The sequence below is a fragment of the Gopherus evgoodei genome, chromosome 11 (assembly GCF_007399415.2).
Source record: "Gopherus evgoodei ecotype Sinaloan lineage chromosome 11, rGopEvg1_v1.p, whole genome shotgun sequence".
Lineage (NCBI taxonomy): Eukaryota > Metazoa > Chordata > Testudines > Testudinidae > Gopherus > Gopherus evgoodei.
Window position 1 is genome coordinate 43399220 of NC_044332.1, and position 22353 is coordinate 43421572.

The window sequence follows — 22353 nt, forward strand, 5'->3', positions numbered from 1 at the left end:
AGATGTGCTGTAATTGGTTAGAATAAAATAGTGCTTTGGAAGTATGTCTACAAATGAATCCTGAGATATACAACATAATCTCACAATGTTTGCCATTTGCAACATGTTGCAGAGGGCCATCAACTCAGCTGGAGTAAACAAACAGGAAAACAGCAAATGGTGGAATTAGCAGGTGGTAGTGGTAGAAATGTATACATCCATTAAAGAAGTTGCAAATTGTATATTAATATTAACCAGTTGGATTGATGGCTGATTATTTCTTTTTATAATGCACACCACAGTCTTGCTTAACTCATAATTCTGCCAGTATTAAATGGATCAAAAGCTAAGGCATCGCTAAAAGAGAAAAAATAAACACTTTAAAAACCAATCTCATACTTCTATTCTTATTTGGACAGTGAATTTTAACTTTCTTTACAGAATCAAAACACTGGACTTTTTTTTTCATTAGTATGTTTCTCTTAGGTGGTTGGAAGCAATGCTTGACCATATACAGAAAGACCTATGGGTGTAGCAAACCTTTGACATGGCCTCACTGAACCAGTGATTCACTAACAAAGTCTACAACAATGATGTAACTATTGGCAGTTGTTCCTGCACCTATAAATATCAGAAATACGTTAAATATAGTCCACATAGAAAATACAGACCAATACTTATATAAAACCCGAAGAAGAGCTTTGTGTAGATTGAAAGCTTGTCTCTTTCACCAACATAAGTTGGTCCAATAAGATATTGCCTCACCCACCTTGTTGCACTATCTTGGGACCAACATGGCTACAACAATGCAAACAGTAGTTATACAGTGCAGATTTCTTCTTCAACATTGTAGCCTTCTGCAGAGAGGTGTTTCTCTATTGTTAGAGTGATTTATATAATATGGGGCAGAAACACCGACACTCTCCTCAACTTCGCACCTCTTCCCAGAGAAGATGGGCACAATGCTATAGGACAGGGCTGGTACTGCTTCATGCTAGTCCCAATGCCAGAACTAGACATTTGCAAGGGGCTGGGAAGGGCTGGAGGGAGGCAGAGGTCTATTCTCCCTTCACTCTGACCAGTCTCTTTCCACAGTCTCTCACACTGCATCTTGGGTTCCTGAAGACAAAATCTAATCCTTCAGGTCTATGTAGTTCTTTGTACATTGTGTCCTTTTTCTTGCACAAGGACCGTGGAAGGCTTTTATCTTTAAGTATATTCACCTGTCACTAGGGCTTGAATTTTTGCATACATATGTTTGCCATCACTTTGTTGTTGTTAACTTACTACCCACTTTTCCTTCACAGACTTATGGCTGCTGCCATTGATGTAGTTGATCATAAGGTGCTGCGGACTTGTCTGTGGCATTTTGCAGGAATGGAGGATGAGGTTGACTGTAAGTAGCACCACTCTTTCCTTTGAACATAAGAACGGTCATACACGGTCAGACCAAAGGTCTATCTAGCCCAGTATCCTGTCTACCAACAGTGGCCAATGCCAGATGCCCCAGAGGGAATGAACAGAACAGATAATTATCAAGTGATCCATCCCATCGCCCATTCCCAGCTTCTGGCAAATAGAGGCTAGGGACACCATCCCTGCCAATCCTGACTAATAGCCATTGATAGACCTATCCTCCGTGAACTTATCTAGTTCTTTTTTCAAACACTGTTATAGTCTTGGCCTTCACAACATACTCTGGCAAGGAGTTCCACAGGTTGACTGTGCGCTGTGTGAAAAAATAGTTTCTTTTGTTTGTTTTAAACCTGCTGCCTATTCATTTCATTAATCATTTGGTGACTCCTAGTTTTTGTGTTATGAGATGAAGTAAATAACACTTCTTTATTGACTTTTTTCACACCAGTCATGATTTTATAGACCTCTACCATATCTCTCCTTCATCATCCCTTTGACAAGATGTAAAATCCCAGTCTTATTAATCCCTTGTCATATGAAGCCATTCCATACCCCTAATAATTTTTGTTGCCCTTTTCTGAACCTTTTCCAATTCCAATATATCTTTTTTGGATGAGACGACCACATCTGCATGCAGTATTCAAGATGTGGGTGTACCATGGATTTATATAAAGGCAATATTATATCTTCTGTCTTTTATTTATCCCTTTCTTAATGATTCCCAACATTCTGCTAGTTTTTTTGACTGCCGCTGCACATTGAGTGGATGTTTTCAGAGAACTAGCCACAATGATTCCAAGATCTTTCTTGAGTGGTAACAGCCAGTTTAGACCCCATCATTTTATATGTATAGTTGGAATTGTGTTTTCCAATGTGCATTACTTTGCATTGATCAACATTGAATTTCATCTACCATTTTGTTGCCCAGTCACCCAGTTTCATGAGACCCTTTTGTAGCTCTTCGCAGTCTACTTGGGACTTAAGTATCTTGAGTAGTTTTGTGTCATCTGCAAATTTTGATGCCTCACTATTTACCCCTTTTTCCAGATCATTTATGAATATGTTGAATAGGACTGGTCCCAGTACAGACCCCATGGGGGACATCACTATTTACTGCTCTCTATTCTAAAAACTGACCATTTTTTTCCTACTCTTTGTTTCTTATCTTTTAACTAGCTACCAATCCATGACAGAACCTTCCCTCTTATCCCGTGACAGCTTACTTTGCTTAAGAGTAGGGCTGTCAAACAATTGAAAAAAATCAATGCAATTAATCGCACAATTAATTGCGCTGTTAATAAATGGTATTCTATTATTGTTTTAAATATTTTCAGATATTTTCTACATTTTGAAATATATTGATTTCAATTGCAATACAGAATACAAAGTGTACAATGCTCACTTCATATTTATTTATTACAAATATTTGCATTGTAAAAAACAAAAGAAATAGTATTTTTCAGTTCATCTAATACAAGTACTGTAGTGCAATCTCTTTATCATGAAAGTTGAACTTACAAATGTAGAATTATGTACAAAAAAACTGCATTCAAAAATAAAACAGTGTAAAGCTTTAGAGCCTACAAGTGCACTCAGTCCTACTTCTTGTTCAGCCAATTGCTCAGACAAACAAATTTGTTTACATTTGCAGGAGATAATGCTGCCTGCTTCTTGTTTACAATGTCACCTGAAAGTGAGAACAGGCATTCTCATGGCACTGTTGTAGCTGGCATCACAATATATTGTAGCTGGCATCACAATATATTGTAGCTGGCATTGCAAGATATTTACATGCCAGATGCACTAAAGATTCAAATGTCCCTTCATGCTTCAACCACCATTCCAGAGGACATGCGTCCATGCTGATGATGGGTTCTGCTCAATTACAATCCAAAACAATGTGGACTGACATGTTCATTTTCACCATTTGAGTTAGATGCCACCAGCAGAAGGTTGATTTTCTTTTTTGGTAGTTTGGGTTCTGTAGCTTCTGCATCAGAGTGTTGCTTTTTTATGACTTCTAAAAGCATGCTCCACACCTCATCCCTCTCAGATTTTGGAAGGCACTTCAGATTCTTAAACCTTGGGTTGAGTGTAGTAGCTATCTTTAAAAATCTCACATTGGTACCTGCTTTGAATTTTGTCAAATCTGCAGTGAAAGTGTTATTAAAATGAATAACATGTGCTGGGTCATCATACAAGACTGCTATAGCATGGAATATATGGCAGAATGCATGTTAAACAGAACAGGAGACATACAATTCTCCCCCCCCCCCAAGGAGTTCAGTCACAAATTTAATTAATGCATTATTTTTTTAATGAGTGTCATCAGCATGGAAGCATGTCCTCTGGAATGGTGGTCAAAGCATGAAGGGACATACAAATGTTTAGGATACCTGGCATGTAAATATCTTGCAATGCCAGCTACAAAGGTGCCATGCAAATGCCTGTTCTCACTTTCAGGTGACATTGTAAATAAGAATCAGGTAACATTATCTCCCATAAATGTAAACACACTTCTTTCTCTTAGTGGTTGGCTGAACAAGAAATAGGACTGAGCACATTTGTGGTGGGCAATCTGCAGCCTCTCAGGGTAATCCGCTGGCAGGCTACGAGATAGTTTGTTTAAACTGACCGTCCACAGGCACAGCCACCTGCAGCTCCCAGTGTCCACAGTTCACTGCTCCCGGCCAATGGGAGCTGCGGGAAGTGGCACGGGCCACTGAGACATGCTGGCGGCCACTTCCCATAGCTTTCATTGGCTTATATTTATATTTAAGTTGAGCCTCTATTATGGTGTCTTTAAAATGTTTCCATGCAGCTTGCACAGATTTCACTTTTGACACTGTACCTTTTGATTTCTGTTTAACTAACCTCTTCATTTTTGTGTAGTCCCCCTTTCTGAAATTAAATGCTACAGTGTTGGGCCGCTGTGGTATTTTCCCCACCACAGGGATGTTAAATTTAATTATATTATGGTTGCTATTACCAAGCCGTCCAGCTATATTCACCTCTTGGACCTGATCCTGTGCTCCACTAAGGACTAAATCAAGAATTGCCTCTCCTCTTGTGGGTTCCAGGACTAGCTTCTCCAAGAACCAGTCATTTAAGGTGTCAAGAAACTTTATTTCTGCATCATATCCTGAGGTGACAAGTACCCATTCAATATGGGGATCCTTGAAATCCCCCATTATTATTGAGTTTTTTGTTTTTATAGCCTCTCTAATCTCCCTGAGCATTTCACAGTCTACTGCTGTATTCTTATTATTCAAGCACTGAATTACTATCCATAGAGAGTAGTACAGTTCGGTTCATTTAAGATTTTTGCTTCATTTGATTCTAGGTTTTCTTTCATATATAGTGCCACTCCCTCACCAGCATGACCTGTTCTGTCCTTCTGATATATTTTGTACCTTGGTGGTATTGTGTCCCATTGATTATTCTCATTCCACCAAGTTTCTGTGATGCCCATTGTATCAATATCCTAATTTAATACAAGGCACCTTAGTTCACTCATCTTATTATTTAGACTTCTAGCATTGATATATAAGCACTTGAAAAACTTGTCACTTTTTAGCTGTCTGCCATTACATGATGTAATTGAATGGGACTCTTTCATTTGACTTTTTCTTATCAGATCCTACCCGTATTTTATCATCTTCCATCCTCTCCTCTTTACTAGAACATAGAGAATCTCCATTAATAGATCCTCCCCTAAAGGATGCCTCTGCCTGAATCATATGCTTCTCCACATCTTTCAGCTTTCCCCCAGCCCTTAGTTTAAAAACTGATCTATGACCTTTTTCATTTTAAGTGCCAGCAATCTGGTTTCATTTTGGTTTAGGTGGAGCCCATGCTTCCTGTATAGGCTTCCCCTTTCCCAAAAGTTTCCCCAGTTCCTAATAAATCTAAACCTTCCTTCCTATACCATTGTCTCATCTATGCATTGAGACCCTGTAGTTCTGCCTGTCTAACTGGCCCTGTGTGTGGAATTGGAAACATTTGATAGAATGCTACCATGGGGATCCTGGACTTCAAATTTAGGCTGCTAGGTAAGAGATTGGACTTCAGGACCTCTCTCTCTCCTTCCCTTTGTCATTGGTACCTACATGTACTACAACCACTAGCTGCTCTCCAACACTGCACATAAGCCTATCTAGATTTCTCGAGAGATCCGCAACCTTTGCACCAGGCAGGCAAGTCACCATGCAGTTCTCCTGGTCATTGCAAACCCAGCTATCTATGTTTCTAATCTAATCCCCCATAACTATTACATGTCTCTTCCTAATAACTGGAGTTCCCTCCCCTGGGGAGTTATCCTCAGTGTGAGAGGATACTATGACATCATCTGGACAGAGAATCCCAACTAGGGGATCATTTCTCTCTGTTCCAGTTGGATGTTCTCCTTCTCTGAGATTTTCATCCCCCTCAACAACAGAGAGGCTGTCAGACAAGGAGTGGGACAATTCTACTGTGTCCAATAAAGTGTCCTCTATGTACACTATGTACCTGTCTCCCTTAGCTCCTCCAGTTCAGCCACTCTGGTCTCCAAAGCCCGTACAGGGTCTCTGAGGGCCAGGAGCTCCTTGCACCGAATGCACACATACACCACCTGCCCATAGGGCAGGTAATCCTACATGCTGCATTGGGTGCAATAAACTGGTAGCCCCCACTCTCTTTACTCCTGCAGCTTGTTCCTTCGTTGATGTTTCATTTTTATCAGGGGGGGGGTTGGCTTTAAGTTTAAAGAATGTTAAGTCTATCTAGCCCCCATCACACTCCCGCTCTAAACTTGCTCGCAAAACTCCCCCATTAGCCGCTCCTGTTCACACCCTTTGAGGGGAAAACTCTAAAGGGTTGTGATGAACAAATGCTCATCTCCTCAAGAGTTCTTGATGTGGTGTCCTACAAGATTCCCCTCTTGTTCACCATGTAGGAGCGTCTGTGAGAGGAGATTGAGAGATGTCATGCTTTGTTTCCTTCTGTGTGAAAGCAGATTCTGCAGCCTTTTTGCTTTCCAGCTGCCCAGGGGAGGGATGAAAGCTACCTGCCTGATGCTTAGTGAGGGTGGAGTGACTTTGATTTGTGTCAATTGTTGGCAGCTATTCATTTTAATTTTTTAATGTATCCAAATTATAACTATGCATGAAATGTAATTAATTAAAATAAATACTTTATCTGTGGCAAACAACCCAAACACCAGATAATTAATAACCTGGAATGTAGTAATGCTGGGAAAGTAGTAGGGGTGATTCTAGACAGAGGATTAGAAACAAATTTTTAATTTGATATGGCAGCAAAAAATGTCAATGGGATTTTGGATTGCATAAACGAAGGCACAACAGGGAGATAACAGTCGCACTCTGCACAGCCCAGGTGCAACTGTGCCTTTGATATTAGTTCAGTTCTGGGTACCTTGCTATTACCAGGATATTGACAAACTGGAGACAATTCAGAGAACAGAAGCTGAAAAGATTAAAATGCTGAAATGATTTATGAAGAAAGATATTTCTAATCTGGCTAAAAGGATAACAGGCTGTGTGTTCTGAAGGGTCTGAAATGGTATTGAATGTAAGTAATTATTTACAGTGAAGCAAGACACTTGGACAGAAATAACGAGAAGAAAATGAAGAAATGTAAAGTTCCGACTGACTATCAGTAAAAACTTCCTGACAGTGGAAGCTAGTAGGCTGTGGAATAATCTCCCCAGAGAGGTGATGAAAGCCCATCATGTGATGCTTTTAAAATTAGATTGGACAAAGCAAAAGAAAATGTACTGTATGGAACCTGGACCCTGATCCTGTATTGAGAGGGCAGCTGCAACCCTGCTAAGATTCCTTGAATTCAGTCTGCTTGGGCACCAGGCAGGATCAGGGCCCTAACTTGTAAATTCTTCAGGAGATGGACTGTGTCTCCATCTGCAAAATAGGGATAACAACACTTCTGCCTTCATGGGGACAGTGTGAGGATAAATTAATTCATGTTAGTAAGGTGTTCAGGTTCCACTGTGACGGGGAGCTATGGAATCACCTAGATCAGTGGTCCCCAACGTGGTGCCTGTGGCGCCATGGTGCCCACCAGGGCATTTATGTGCGCCCACCTAGTGCTCAGCAGGGGAAAGAAGCCACGGCCCTGCGGTTGCCAGGGACAGAGAACTCCAGGGCTGCAGGCGCTGGTGCTCTCTGTCCCCAGCAGGCGCGGGCTGCGGCTTCTTCTGGCCCTGCGCCTGCCGGGGACAGAGAACTCCAGGGCTGCAGGCGCCAGTGCTCTCTGTCCCCAGCAGGCACGGGGCTATGGCTTCTTTTGGCCCTGCGCCTGCCGGGGACAGAGAACTCCAGGGCTGCGGGCGCCGGTGCTCTCTGTCCCCAGCTGCCGTGGGGCTACAGCTTCTTCTGGCCCTGCGCCTGCCGGGGACAGAGAACTCCAGGGCTGCAGGCACTGGTGCTCTCTGTCCCCGGCAGGCCCGGGGCCCGCCTAGTGTCCAGCAGGGGAGAGATGCCAGGGCCCCCCGCCTGCTGGAGACAGAGTACTCCAGGGTTACAGGCTGCGCAGCTTCTCTCAGGCTTTTCGCTGCACTGCCCAGAACTGCCGCCAAAAAAAAGCAATAAGAAAACACTCCACTGCTGCAGAATGGACTGAATGCTGCCCCGTAGCATGTGCTGACACTGGCACCTGCTTGCTCCACTGGTGCCTGGAGCCAGCCCTGTATGTGACTATTCTTCCTGCACTGATACTGTTGTTTTCTTGTGCTTTGCAATTTATTATTTTTTTAACATTTTGCTCCAAAATGAGTGGCTCAAATAAGAGACAACGTACATATTATTTCAGCCCAGAGTGGGAAGAATATTAAATATGATTTTTTTCATATTATTTAATGTACAAATACAAAGTAATCCTTGAAAAATTGTTGGCGCCCGCCACACTCTTCTGAAAACATGAATGCGCTACTGGCCACAAAAAGGTTGGGAACCACTGACCTAGATAAATAAAAAGGATGTAAGCCAGCTAGAAGGGTGAAGATGGAAGGAAACCAAGGAAAGGAGAAAAGAGAGAGGGAAGCAAATCAAGGCAAAGATTCAAAAGTCATGAGCCAGAACCTCAAAAATCATGAGACTTGCCAAAAAATCATAGCGTTTTTTAAGATTATATTGTAGTTTTGGGCTGTCTTTTGATTCTTGAATTTCCCCTGCTCTCCATCTCCCTGCCCCACATCTGCACTATTTCTGTACAGACCACGGAGGTCCTTGGCCACTCTTTCTGTCCACACAGTGTATTTTTCTCATTCACACAGTAATTCACATTAAGAGCCTTTAGGTCTTGCTCAACATTATCCCTTCATCTGCTTGGTCAGCCATGAGGTTGGACACCACAAGGTTGACTTTGCAAGAGACGCTTAGCTGCAGTCTCTTCTCTGATTCTAACTGCATGCCTGACCCACTGGAGTCATAGGGATTTCACTACAATTACTATACTTGATTTACCATAGACCTCCCACAGTTCCCTATTAGAACTTCTCCACACATTCTCCCTTATTGGCTCCCAAATTCATCTCAACACTTTATTTTCAAAGGATTTTAGTTGTCTGTCTGACGTGTGTGTGTGTGAGAGAGAGAGAGAGAGAGAGAGAGAGAGAGAGAGAATTAATGTTGCCAATGCTTCCAAATTTATTAAGGTGATTTTGGCCCTGCTGAAGGAGCTTTCACCCCACATCTGCCCACCTCCTGCCTAGGATTTAATTCTGACCCAACCTAGCCCCCACATCAGTTCTGACCCCACAGCCTCACCTCTACTCCTGACCCACCCACCCAGTCTAGGAGGGGGACTGCAGCAGAGTCTCTTTCTCCATCTTCCAGGCTAGAGGGGCAGCTCCACGGGCTCTTTGCCCACCCTTCCCAGGCTAGGTACTGCAGGGAGGGGGAGGGAGGGGAAGGAGCAGAGGAGCTGTCCTGTTGCTCGTGGGCAGGATGGAGGGAGTGGAGTTGTCCCTTATGCTGGTCTCTTTCTGTTCATGTGGGGGGAGGGAGTGGGTCACCTCGAGCAGCTGGGCTCTTTCTGCTGCCTGCACTATCTTCCCATCATACAAGAATGGTGTCTGTTCAGGGAAAGAACCCAGTCTGAGTCCCGCAGCAGCCATATTTGGCTGCTCTTCCCCATGAGGTGGGCAAGGCAGTCAATCAGCTTGGGTTTTCCCCCAGGCAGGGTTGAATTTTGGGAGAGTGCTGGAGCTTTAGGCTCATTGTGAGACTTTCTCTGGTCTCAGCCAAACTCGTGTGACTTGCAAAGAAGTCACAGGAGCTGGAACACTGTAAAAGTGAAAATGAAACAATAGACAGGGCAGATGCATGTTAAAAATGAGAGAGAATGAAAGTAGGAAAAGGAAAAAGAGAGATGGATACAGAAATGGAGAAAAAGAGAAGGCACATAACTCTAACCTGAGTAGCTCTGGCCTTGGCTACACTTGCAGGTGTGCAGCGCTGGGAGTTACTGCTGTCTTCATACAGCTGTGCAGGGAAAGCGCTGCAGTGTGGTCACATTTGCAGCATTTTCAGCGCTGTTGGGAGTGGTGCATTATGGGCAGCTATCCCACAGAGCACCTCGTCCCATTTTGGCGCCGTGGGTTGTGGGAAGCTGCAGACTTGCCTACAGCTGAACTGCCTGTCCAGTACAAAGGCTGGTCAGGAATGTGGACTTTTGCAGTCTATGACAATTATCCTATCCCCATGCTACTGGGGGAAGACTTGGCCAACCAGGTGAAGCGGGCCAAGAGAGTGGGAATGGTTACACGTAGCCAAACCAGGCAAGCTTCCAGACCCATTCCTGTTCCTGAGCCGTCCACAGACGCCCTGTCTGTGTTACCAGAGACCCAGACAGAGGTAGTGGACCCGGATACCATGCTAACCACTGAAACCGCCACAGCACCTCCAGTCCCAGGCCCGGAACTGGAACAGCAACCAGCACCAGCAAGTGCAACCACATCTTCAAACTCAACGCCAGAGGGCGCCAGCGAGCCAGAACTGACAGAAACAACAGACAGCCGTACCCAAAAGGCTCAGCCAGAGCCTGAAATACCCTCAGGTGCACCAGCGGAGAGCGGTTCACCAGCAACGGAAACAACCCCATCATCTACATCGTTTCCAGAGGGACCAAGCCCAAGTCCACAGTCTGAGGAAGAACTGGTAACCCCAGCCTCAAGGGAACAGTTCCAGACTGAGCAGGAAGCAGATGACAGCCTTCAGAAAGTGTGGGCGGCAGCACGGAGCACCCCACCGCCTCTCAGCTCTTCTAATTGATCCCGGTTTGTTATAGACCAAGGACTTTTATACAAGGAGATTCTTTCTGGTGGACACCGGGAAGAATGGCAGCTGCAAAAACAGTTGGTGGTTCCAACTAAGTACCGGGGGAAGCTCTTAAGCTTAGCCCATGATCATCCCAGTGGCCATGCTGGGGTAAACAGAACCAAGGACCGGTTGGGGAAGTCCTTCCACTGGGAGGGGATGGGCAAGTATGTCTGGTCTTGTGAGGTATGCCAAAGAGTGGGAAAGCCTCAAGACCAGGTCAAGGCCCCTCTCCAGGCACTCCCCATAATTGATGTCCCATTTCAGCGAGTAGCTGTGGATATTCTGGGTCCTTTCCCAAAAAAGATGCCCAGAGGAAAGCAGTACGTACTGACTTTAGTGGACTTTGCTACCCGATGGCCGGAAGCAGTAGCTCTAGGCAACACCAGGGCTAACACTGTGTGCCTGGCCCTAACAGACATCTTTGCCAGGGTAGGTTGGCCCTCCGACATCCTTACAGATTCAGGATCTAATTTCCTGGCAGGGACCATGGAAAAACTGTGGGAAACTCATGGGGTGAATCACTTGGTTGCCACCCCGTACCACCATCAAACCAATGGCCTGGTGGAAAGTTTTAATGGAACTTTGGGGGCCATGATACGTAAATTCATCAACGAATACTCCAATAATTGGGACCTAGTGTTCCAGCAGTTGCTGTTTGCCTACAGGGCTGTACCACATCCCAGTTTAGGGTTTTCACCGTTTGAACTTGTGTATGGTCACGAGGTTAAGGGGCCATTACAGTTGGTGAAGCAGCAATTGAGGGGTTTACGCCTTCTCCAGGAACTAACATTCTGGACTTTGTAAGCAACCTACAAAGCACCTTCTGACACTCTTTAGCCCTTGCTAGAGAGAACCTAAAGGATGCTCAGAAAAACCAAAAGGCCTGGTATGACAGACATGCCAGAGAACGTTCCTTCAAGGTAGGAGACCAGGTTATAGTCTTGAAGGCGCAACAGGCCCATAAGATGGAAGCATCATGGGAAGGGCCATTCACGGTCCAAGAGCGCCTGGGAACTGTAAACTACCTCATAGCATTTCCCAATTCCTCACTAAACCCTAAAGTGTACCATGTTAATTCTCTCAAGCCTTTCTATTCCAGAGACTTACAGGTTTGTCAGTTTACAGTCCAGGGAGATGATGCTGAGTGGCCTGACGGTGTCTACTACGACAGGAAAAAAAACGGTGGCGTGGAAGAGGTGAACCTCTCAACCACCCTGGAACGTCTGCAGCAGCGACAAATCAAGGAGCTGTGCACTAGCTTCGCCCCATTGTTCTCAGCCACCCCAGGACGGACTGAATGGGCATACCACTCCATTGATACAGGTAATGCTCACCCAATCAGAACCCCACCCTACCGGGTGTCTCCTCATGCCCAAGCTGCTATAGAACGGGAGATCCAAAACATGCTACAGATGGGTATAATCCGCTCATCTACCAGTGCATGGGCACCTCCAGTGGTTCTGGTACCCAAACCAGATCGGGAAATACGCTTTTGCGTGGACTACCGTAAGCTAAATGCAGTAACTCGTCCGGACAACTATCCAATGCCACGTACTGATGAGCTATTGGAGAAGTTGGGACGTGCCCAGTTCATCTCTACCATAGACTTAACCAAGGGGTACTGGCAAGTACCGCTAGATGAACCTGCCAAGGAGAGGTCAGCATTTGTCACCCATGCGGGGGTGTATGAATTCAATGTCCTTCTTTTCGGCCTTCGAAATGCACCCGCCACCTTCCAGAGGCTGGTAGATGGTCTACTAGCTGGACTGGGAGAATTTGCAGTTGCCTACATCAATGATGTGGCCATTTTTTCAGACTCCTGGCCCGAACACCTACTACACCTGAAAAAGGTCTTTGAGCGCATCAGGCAGGCCGGAATAACTGTTAAGGCCAAAAAGTGTCAAATAGGCCAAAACAGAGTGACTTACCTGGGGCACCAGGTGGGTCGAGGAACCATAAACCCCCTACAGGCCAAGGTGGATGCTATCCAAAAGTGGCCTGTCCCACGGTCCAAGAAGCAGGTCCAATCCTTCTTAGGCTTGGCCGGATACTACAGGCGATTTGTACCACACTACAGCCAAATCGCTGCCCCACTGACCGACCTGACCAAAAAGACCCAAGCAAATGCAGTTAAGTGGACTGATGAGTGTCAAAAGGCCTTTACCCAGCTTAAGGCAATGCTCATGTCTGACCCTGTGCTCAGGGCCCCGGACTTTGAAAAGCCATTCCTAGTAACCACAGATGCATCTGAACGTGGTATAGGAGCAGTGCTCATGCAGGAAGCAACAGATCACAACTTCCATCCTGTCGTGTTTCTCAGCAAGAAACTGTCTGAGAGGGAAAGTCACTGGTCAGCGAAAAGGAATGCTATGCCATTGTGTACGCCCTGGAAAAGCTACACCCATATGTTTGGGGACGGCGGTTCCAACTACAAACTGACCATGCTGCACTAAAGTGGCTCCATACTGCCAAGGGGAACAACAAGAAACTTCTTCGTTGGAGTTTAGCTCTCCAAAATTTTGATTTTGAAATTCAGCACATCACAGGAGCTTCTAACAAAGTAGCGGATGCACTCTCCCGTGAGAGTTTCCCAGAATCCAGTAGTTAAAAAGTGTTCTTAAAATGTAAAGGTCTGTTAGTTATATACTTAGTGGTATATGTAAAGGTGCATGTGTTGTATTAATCTGTTTATTTTAAAGTTCTAGAAGAAAATCGCCACCAGTGAGCTTCCCCACTGTCTGCAATTTGGGGGGCGTGTCATAAACAGATAGCTAAGGGTTAATGTCTCTTTCACCTGAAGCACCTGACCAGAGGACCAATCAGGAAACAGGATTTTTTTTTCAACTCTGGGTGGAGGGAAGTTTGTGTCTGAGTCTTTGTCTGTCTGCCTGCTTTTCTCTCAGCTATGAGGAGTGATTTCTATTTCCTGCTCTCTAATCTTCTGTTTCCAAGTTGTGAGTACAGAGATCATGTATTTACATGTCTATAGTTGCTGGAGTGCTTTGAATTGTATTCTTTTTGAATAAGGCTGTTTATTCAATATTCTTTTAAGCAATTGACCCTGTATTTGTCACCTTAATACAGAGAGACCATTTGTAGGTATTTTTCTTTCTTTTTTTATATAAAGCTTTCTTTTTGAGACCTGTTGGAGTTTTCTTTACTGGGAAACTTCAGGGAAATTGAGTCTGTACTCACCAAGGAATTGGTGGGAGGAAGAAGTCAGAGGAAAATCTGTGTGTGTTGGATTTGTTCACCTGACTTTGCATTCCCTCTGGGTGAAGAGGAAAGTGCTTTTGTTTCCAGGATTGGAATTACAGAGGGTGGACTCCCTCTGTTTAGATTCACAGAGCTTGTGTCTGTGTATCTGTCCAGGAGCACCTGGAGGGGGGAAGGGGAAAAGGATTATTTCCCTTTGTTGTAAGAATCAAGGGATTTGGGTCTCGGGGTCCCCAGGGAAGGTTTTTCAGGGGGACCAGAGTGCCCCAAAACACTCTAATTTTTTGGGTGGTGGCAGCAGTACCAACTCCAAGCTGGTAACTAAGCTTGGAGGTTTTCATGCTAACCCCCATATTTTGGACGCTAAGGTCCAAATCTGGGACTAAGGTTTAACAGCCCCGCTGTTGGAGAAGCGGGTGGCTATTGCAATCTGGAAGGTGGCAACTCCAGACAGCTATTGATCAGTCGGAAACCAGTTTGGGGTGGGAAAGTCGACTGTTGGAATTGTTTTGATGCAAGTTTGCAGGGCCATTAATCGAATCCTGCTAAGAAGAACGATGACTCTGGGGAACGTGCAGGACATTGTGGATGGCTTTGCACAAATGGATTTCCTTAACTGTGGAGGGTGATAGATGGGACACATATTCCTATTCTGGCACCACCCTACCTAGCATCCGAGTACATTAATTGGAAGGGGTATGTCTCTGTGGTTCTCCAGGTGCTTGTGGATCACAGTGGGCATTTCCTTGACATTAACACAGGCTGGCCTTGAAGGGTGCATGATGCACGCATCTTTCGGAACACTGGCCTGTTCCGGAAGCTGCAGGCAGGGACTTTTTTCCCAAACCGGAAGATCACAGTAGGGGATGTCGAAATGCCCATTGTGATCCTTGGAGACCCCGCTTACCCATTAATGCCTTGGCTCATGAAACTGTATACAGGGAAGCTTGACAGGAGCAAGGAATGGTTCAACTACAGGCTGAGCCGGTGCCGAATGACTGTGAAGTGTGCTTTTGGCCATTTAAAGGGGCGCTGGAGATCTCTGTATGGGAAGCGAGACTTGGGGGAAAGCAGCAACCCTGTGGTTATATCTGTGTGCTGTACCCTCCATAATATTTGTGAAGGGAAGGGTGAAACATTCAGTCAGGCATGAACCTTTGAACCAGGTTCAACGCCTGGAGGCTGAATTTGCACAGCCAGAGAGCAGGGCTACTAGAGAGGCCCAGCACAGGGCTTCAAGGATTAGGGATGCCTTGAGGGAGGAATTTGAGGCTGAAAACCAACAGTAATGTTTGGTGCCTTGCACGGGAGTGAAGTGCAGTGGTTACAATGTTAGTAGGAATCTGTGTTTCCCAAGCTGATTTGCAGTGCCTGTTTCTTTCCTGGGCTAAGGTATCGTTTTACTTTCTGCAATAATAAAGACTGTTTTCAAAGCCAAGAATTCATTTATTGAAAAGAAAATAACTTTATTGACAGACAGACAACATTTTGGGAACCTAAAAGGGCAGGGGGGTGAGGTGGAGAACTGTACAGTCACAGGTTTGAATGTGTCATGTCTGGAGTGCTGTGTAATAACTGCTGCACTTCAGGATGCCTATACTGCATGGTGATGGGGGTTGAGTGCATAGGGTAAGGGTCATAGTTCTCAAGGCTGGTTGGTGAACGTATAGGTGTTGGAGGCAGCTGCTGGTGGTAAGAACGTGGATGCTGGGGAAGGGGGTTTTGAGCTGACATTGGGGCACAAGTGAAAGAGCTTTGGCGCGGGGGGGCGGCATGGTAGTGCGCTGCCTGAATGTCTACGAGTGCCTGGATAGAGTCTGCTTGGCAAGCCAGGATGCTTATCAGCTGCTTTATGCTTTTCTTCCTGGCCGCTGCGTTTCTCTGGTGGATCCTGCTTTCCGTTTCCCTCCAGTCCTGCAGTTTTTGATTCTCTCTGGCAGAGTGATCCATAACTGCTTGCAGCAGGTCATCTTTGCTTTTTTGCAGCTTCTTCCAGAGGTTTTGGAGTCTTTCAGCTGTTGATAACACGGGCATCCGAGAAGTCAAGGTTGCTTGTAGAAGGGTAAAAAAGGCAACAGTTAACAGAGGCAGCATTGTTTATATCTCAGACAGTTATTCCCACACTGTGAAGGAGTTTACAGTCTTCACAATAGCATAATTTTCCCATGCCAAAGAGAGCACACAGGAGCCCTGAAATGGTGAGTAAGGGGGACTGATTGCTTCTGGGCTGTACTGGGGTTTCTGTGCATTGGGGAAAGCAAATAGCTGCAGGGGGACCTACACTGAACAGTCTCCCAACTTTCCACAGGAGTTGATCCTGCAAGATATCTCGCTGCTGAGGGTCACCAGGGAAGAGCGGGAGGGTCTTCTACAGCAATGCAGATTCCGCCCTGGCCCCTATGCAGCTTGCTTGTGTGCAGCAATGGTCCCCCCACCCCTCGCGGCACAGTGGCGTGGATGCATTAGCCTGACTGGGACAAGGACCACAGTGGCTCTCTCAATAAACTTGCGCGAGCGCATTGCCCACGCTCTGGCTGAAACTTTTGAAGAGATTACCGAGGCCGATTACCGGTAATATTCCACATCTAGGCATGCATGCATGCAGCCCTAACCTTCCCTCCTCTCCCGAAACTTTTCCATCCTGAAAATACAAGCCGCTTACCGGGAACCCGCTCCTCTGCTTGTCCTTCACCAAGTACCAGCTGCTGCGACTGGCTACCTTCCTCCTGGCTTGAGAAGAGCTCCTGGCTGCATGCTTCCTGGGACTCCGGGGTGTCTCCCCCCATCCCAGTACCCTCACTCTTGGTTTCCTCCTCTCACCCCCTCCTCTGCCTCTCCCCCCCGCTCTGAAGTGTCCATCGTGGTCCTCGGATTGGCGGTGGGGTCACCCCCAAGTATCGCATCCTGCTCTTTGTAAAAATGGCAGGTCATGGAGACAGCACCAGAGCGGCGGTTTCCCTCACGAGCTTTGCAATAGGCACTCCGCAGCTCCCTCGCTTTAACCCTGCAGTGCAGTGTGTCCCAGTCATGGCCCCTTTCCAGCATGGCCCTTGATATCTGCCCATAGGTATCATAATTCCTACGGCTGGATCGCAGCTGGGACTCCACAGCTTCCCCCCCCAAACACTGCTTTCCATTGCTCCAAACTGGTGCTCGTTTGGCATGTGGAGGCATGGTCACCTGGAAAGATTCACTAATTGCACTCCACACCTGGCTGAGCAAACAGGAAGGGGATTTTTTAAATTCCCAGGGCATTTAAAGGGCGGGTCACCTGAGGCCAGGGCAGTCGAGTTCGAACTGATGAGCAGAGTGGCTGAACAGGCATTCTGGGATACTTCCGAATACCTCTGGAGGCCAATAACAGTGCTTTTGGTGGCCACACTGGCACAGCAGTGCTGCATCACCAGCGCTGCAGTCGTTATTCCCGAGGAAGAGGTAGAGAACAGCCAGCGCTGTATCCAGGGAGATACAGTGCTGGATGTGCCTTGCAAGTGTGGACGGTATGTTAGTTGCAGCGCTGTAAAGCCGCCACCAGCGCTGCAACTCTCCAGTGTAGCCAAGCCCTCTGTGTTCATTCTCGTGGGTAACAGGGTGGTGAGGGCCCCAGATGAGCCAACACTGTTCCAAGGCATGGTCCTCTTAAGAACAGGTAGCTAAGGGACAAAATCAGGCTTGCTAGGAACTGGGATGGTGGCAACTCTCCGCAACCCCTAGGCTGAAGGCCTGGGAGAGAGAGAGAGAGAGACCTGCAAGTAGCTGGAACTGTAGAGGGATGAGCCTCTGCAGAAGGACTTGCATGCAACAGAATCTGCTGGGTGAGAAGCCCAGCTATGATGGCCGCATAGGAATGCGAGCCTGGAAGGAGGTGGCATTGATACCGGAGGCCATTATAAACTTACAGAATTAACTGAGTCTGGAGAAGATGGTTGGAAGGTTTTGAGTGTTATTTTATGGTAATAAAAGCACCCAGGAGGGAGCAGTATTGTGAAAACACCAGTTGTGTAGTGGGTTGTTTGATGCATGACAGAAGATAAACTGAGGAAGTGGCATGGCCTGAAGCCAGACTGGGTAAGCCCTGTTTTAATATGGTTAATTTGATATATTTCTCTGTATAGAAGGGTCAGTAAGGAAGGGAAATTTGCTTTGCATTTTGCTGATCATTGGGGCAAAAAAATCTTCCAGATAATTGAAATTTAGGAGACATGGAGTATTATCTTTGTGCTACCACTTTTATTTTTTCAGTGCAAGAACTGCATAAATAAAAGCAGAGTGAGAAATTAGAAAGAAGTTTGTACAACTGGAAAAGGTGAAATTTGGGACATCTGCTGTGATTAGACAGGCATGTGTTTGTTTTGCTGCCAGATAGGGTTTCAATGAACTGAAAGCAGCAAGTCCCTGAGTTCCCAGGGATCCAGAAGGTGATGGATAGATACCTCTTTATATAACCCCTCCTGTCAAGAGGAAATGTATTATACTATGCCTCTCACTACACAATACCCAGTACAGACTGTGAACTCATAGATATCCATATTCTACTTTACTCGATGACCCAGGTAATTATAGACCTATCAGTCTGCCATTGATCCTGGGCAAAATAATGGAACAGCTCATACAAGACTTGATTAATAAAGAATTATAGGAGGGTAGTTTAATTAATGCATATCAACATGGGTTCATGGAAAATAAATTATATCAAATTCATTTGATATATTTGTTCTATGAGATTAAAAGTTTGGTAGCTAAAGATAATACTGTTGATGTAATATACTTAGATTTCTGTAAGGCATTTGACTTGGTATCGCATGACATTTTGATTAAAAACTAGAAAAATGTGAAACTAATAAAGCACACATTTAATGGATTAAAAACTGATTAACTGATGGGTCTCAAAATGTGATTGTAAATGGGGACTCATCATCAAGCATGTATGTTTTCATTCAGGTCCAACAAGGATTGGTTCTTGGCCCTACGCTATTTTATATTTTTATCAGTGACCTGGAAGCTAAACCTAAAATAATCACTGATAAAGTTTGCAGATGACACACAAATTGGGGGAGTGATAAATAATGAAAAGGACATGTCACTGATTCAGAGCAATCTGGATTGCTTGATAAATTGAGCTCAGACACAAACTATGCATTTTAATACAGCTAAATGTTAATATATACACCTAGGAACAAAAGCCATACTTACAGAATGGAGGACTATTTTGGAAAGCAGTGACTCTGAAGAAGATTTGAGGGGGGAGGATTATGGTGAATAATCAGCTGAATGTGAGCTCCCACTGTGATGCTGTGGCCAAAAGAGCCAATGCAGTCCTGGGATGTATAAAGAGGGGAATCTTGAGTAGGAGCAAAGGGATTATTTTACCTCTGTATTTGGCACTGGTGCAACCACTGCCTGAATACTGTGTCCAGTTCTGGTGCCCACAATTCAATATAGATGTTGATAAATTGGAGAGGGTTCAGAGAAGAGCTATGAGAATGACTAAAGGATTAGAAAACATTCTTTACAGTGACAGGTTCCAAGAGCTCGATCTATTTAGCTTAACAAAAAAAAGGCACACGGTGACTTGATTACAGTCTACAAGTATCTGTATGGGGAAAACACATTTAATAATAGACTCTTCAGTCTAGCAGAGAAAGGTATAACATGATCCAATAACTGGAAGTTGAAGATAGATAAATTCAGACTGGAAATAAGATTTAAATTTTTAACAGTGAGAGAAAATAACCAGTCATTTACTCAGATATGTGGTGGGTTCTCCATCACTGACAATTTTTAAATTAAAGTTGGCTGTTTTTCTGAAGGATGTTCTCTAGGGATTATCTTGGAGAAGTTCTGTGGCCTGTGTTATACAGAATGCCAAACTAGATGATCACATTGATCCCTTCTGGCCTTGGAATTATGTATTTATATAGTGAACGTGTTTAATTCAAACTGGAGTGTATAGATTTCTATTTACTTGACTTTCCTCTCTGGTATTCTTAATATCAACAGTTATTTGTTACTTGTTAAGTGCTGTATCGTATATAGAATAAGAGGTGGTCTCTGCCACAAGAGGTCTTGCAATCCAAGAACCTGACCAATCTCCCACTGACTTTATGGGAAGCAGGAGCAGGGCCGAAATTAGCCACAGGGTATCAACAGATATGAGTCCCACTGAAATTGATAGGAATTGCAGCTACTTAACCCAGTTCTGAATTTGGCTCTTATTGTTCTGTCCAAACATTATCTCCAACATACTAGATAAAATACAGTGGCTGCAGACCATAGTTTCATTCAATAGGTTTTAATTAAGTTGTCTTTAAGAATGTGAACGAAATCATGCAACCCCTGAAAAGCCTTGCAACAGAGAGGTGTTTTGAGATGGGTTTTAGAGGTGGAGAGGGATTTTGTGGCTGCATAAATAATCAGACATTTTTAAATCTGCCAGCGTCCTTGGGTCTTTCCCTGTTCTTCTTATTTGCATACTCTCCTTTTAAAGATTTTCTCCTAACTGAACCGTGACAAGAATGAGGTGACATGACAGCAAGATCAATGACACACTGGTTAGTACACAGGGACTGTACAGCATACCCACTGTCAGTCATTTAGCCTTCTCCCATTTACCTAAACCCCCTACCAATGCCAGAAGATGGTGCCACACAATATAATCTTATACTGCTTGCTTGCTAGCACTTCCCTGCATGGCATTTAACAGTCTTAACCTGGCTAGAGAGACTGCCCTTTACTCGGGAAATAAAGGAATTCCCAGATGATATGCATCAGGGGATTTGGTTACTGTTACCTATTTTGAACCTGACCAGCTAGTCAAATTTCAGGCCCCTGTACATGTTCCAATTGGGAGTAGAAATTAATGATGGAGTCTGGTATTTTCTTTGATGCAATCTTGTTTATTTACAAGGAATGTACAAGTCCATGAAGGAACCAAAAAACAGGGGACCATAGAATCAAACATGTGGGGCTGGAAGGGACCTTGAGAAGTCATCAAGTCCAGCCTCCTGCCCTGGTGAAGGCTCAAGTAAACCTAGACCATCCCTCACAGGTGTTTGTCCAACCTGTTCTTAAACCACCAACACCACCCCTGGTGAGGGAGATTCCACAGGCTTCCTTGGAAGCCTAGACCTACTACGAGAACTACTCTTTTCTTTAGAATTTTTTCTAATATCTAACATAAATCTCCCTTGCTGCAGATTAAGCCATTACTTCTTGTCCTACCTTTAGTGGACATGGAGAACAATTGATTACCAGCCTTTTCATAATGGCTTATAAGGCCCTATTCGTCTCATTCCCAAGCCTGTAGAACTACCAGGAAGCAAACACCTCCATGCTGCCACCCAGCAACACCAGTAACCAGGTCACACTCTGCTACCCACTCAGGACCCACTGTGGACACAGACCATGGGAAATTCCGCCTAAAGGAGTCTGAGTGGCAGCCTCCCAATGTCTCCTGCCCTGTATAAGTCCAAGGGAAGTGTCTGAGCAACAGTGTGGCTCTCCTCTATCTACCAAGACCATTCCTGCTCTTGAACTCCTGGCTTTGACCTTGGCTTTACTTGGACCTTGCCTCCTGACCTGGACCCTGAAATCTGACAAAATCTGCTCCTTGCTATCTAAGCTGGCCTGATATTGACTATTAACTCCTCCACTACTCTAAGCCTCAGGTTTGACCCTGTTCTGACCCTTGATCCTGACTGACCTTATCAGGATTCTGACACAGCTCTTAACATATCCGAAGATTCTTATCAGATGCCCCTCTGTCTTCTTTCCTCAAAGCCGAGTGTGCCCAGTTTTTTAAATTGTGTATCTTAGATCAGGTTTCTAAACCTTTTATCATTTTTGTTTCTCTACTCTGGACTCCCTCAAATTTATTCACTTTTTTTTTTAAATATGTTCCATGGTAGTTTTGAATTCTAATCCTGTCATCCAAAGTGCTTGCAACCTCTCCCAGCTTTGTGTTATCTGCAAATGTAACAGGCATACGTCCCCCTCCATTATTAAAATATTGAATAGTGCAGGACCCAGGACTGACCCTTGTGGGCCTCCACTAGATACATCCTCCCAGTTTCATACCTAACCATCTAACTATTCTGTGAGTATGGTCTTCCATTAAGTTTTGCACCCATTTTATAGCGATTTCTTTCTAGACCCATTTCCCTAGTTGGCTTATGAGACAGCCATGTGGAAATGTGTCAAAAAACTTACTAAAATCAAGATATGTCATTTCTAATATATTATTTCTACAGCTTCACCCCTATCCATTAGGCCAGTAGTCAAAGAAGGAAAATAGGTTGGTTTGTCATGATTTGTTCTTGACAAATCCATGCTGGCTATTCCTTATAACCCTATTATACTCTAGATGCTAACAAACTGATTGTTTATTCATTTGTTCTGGTATCTT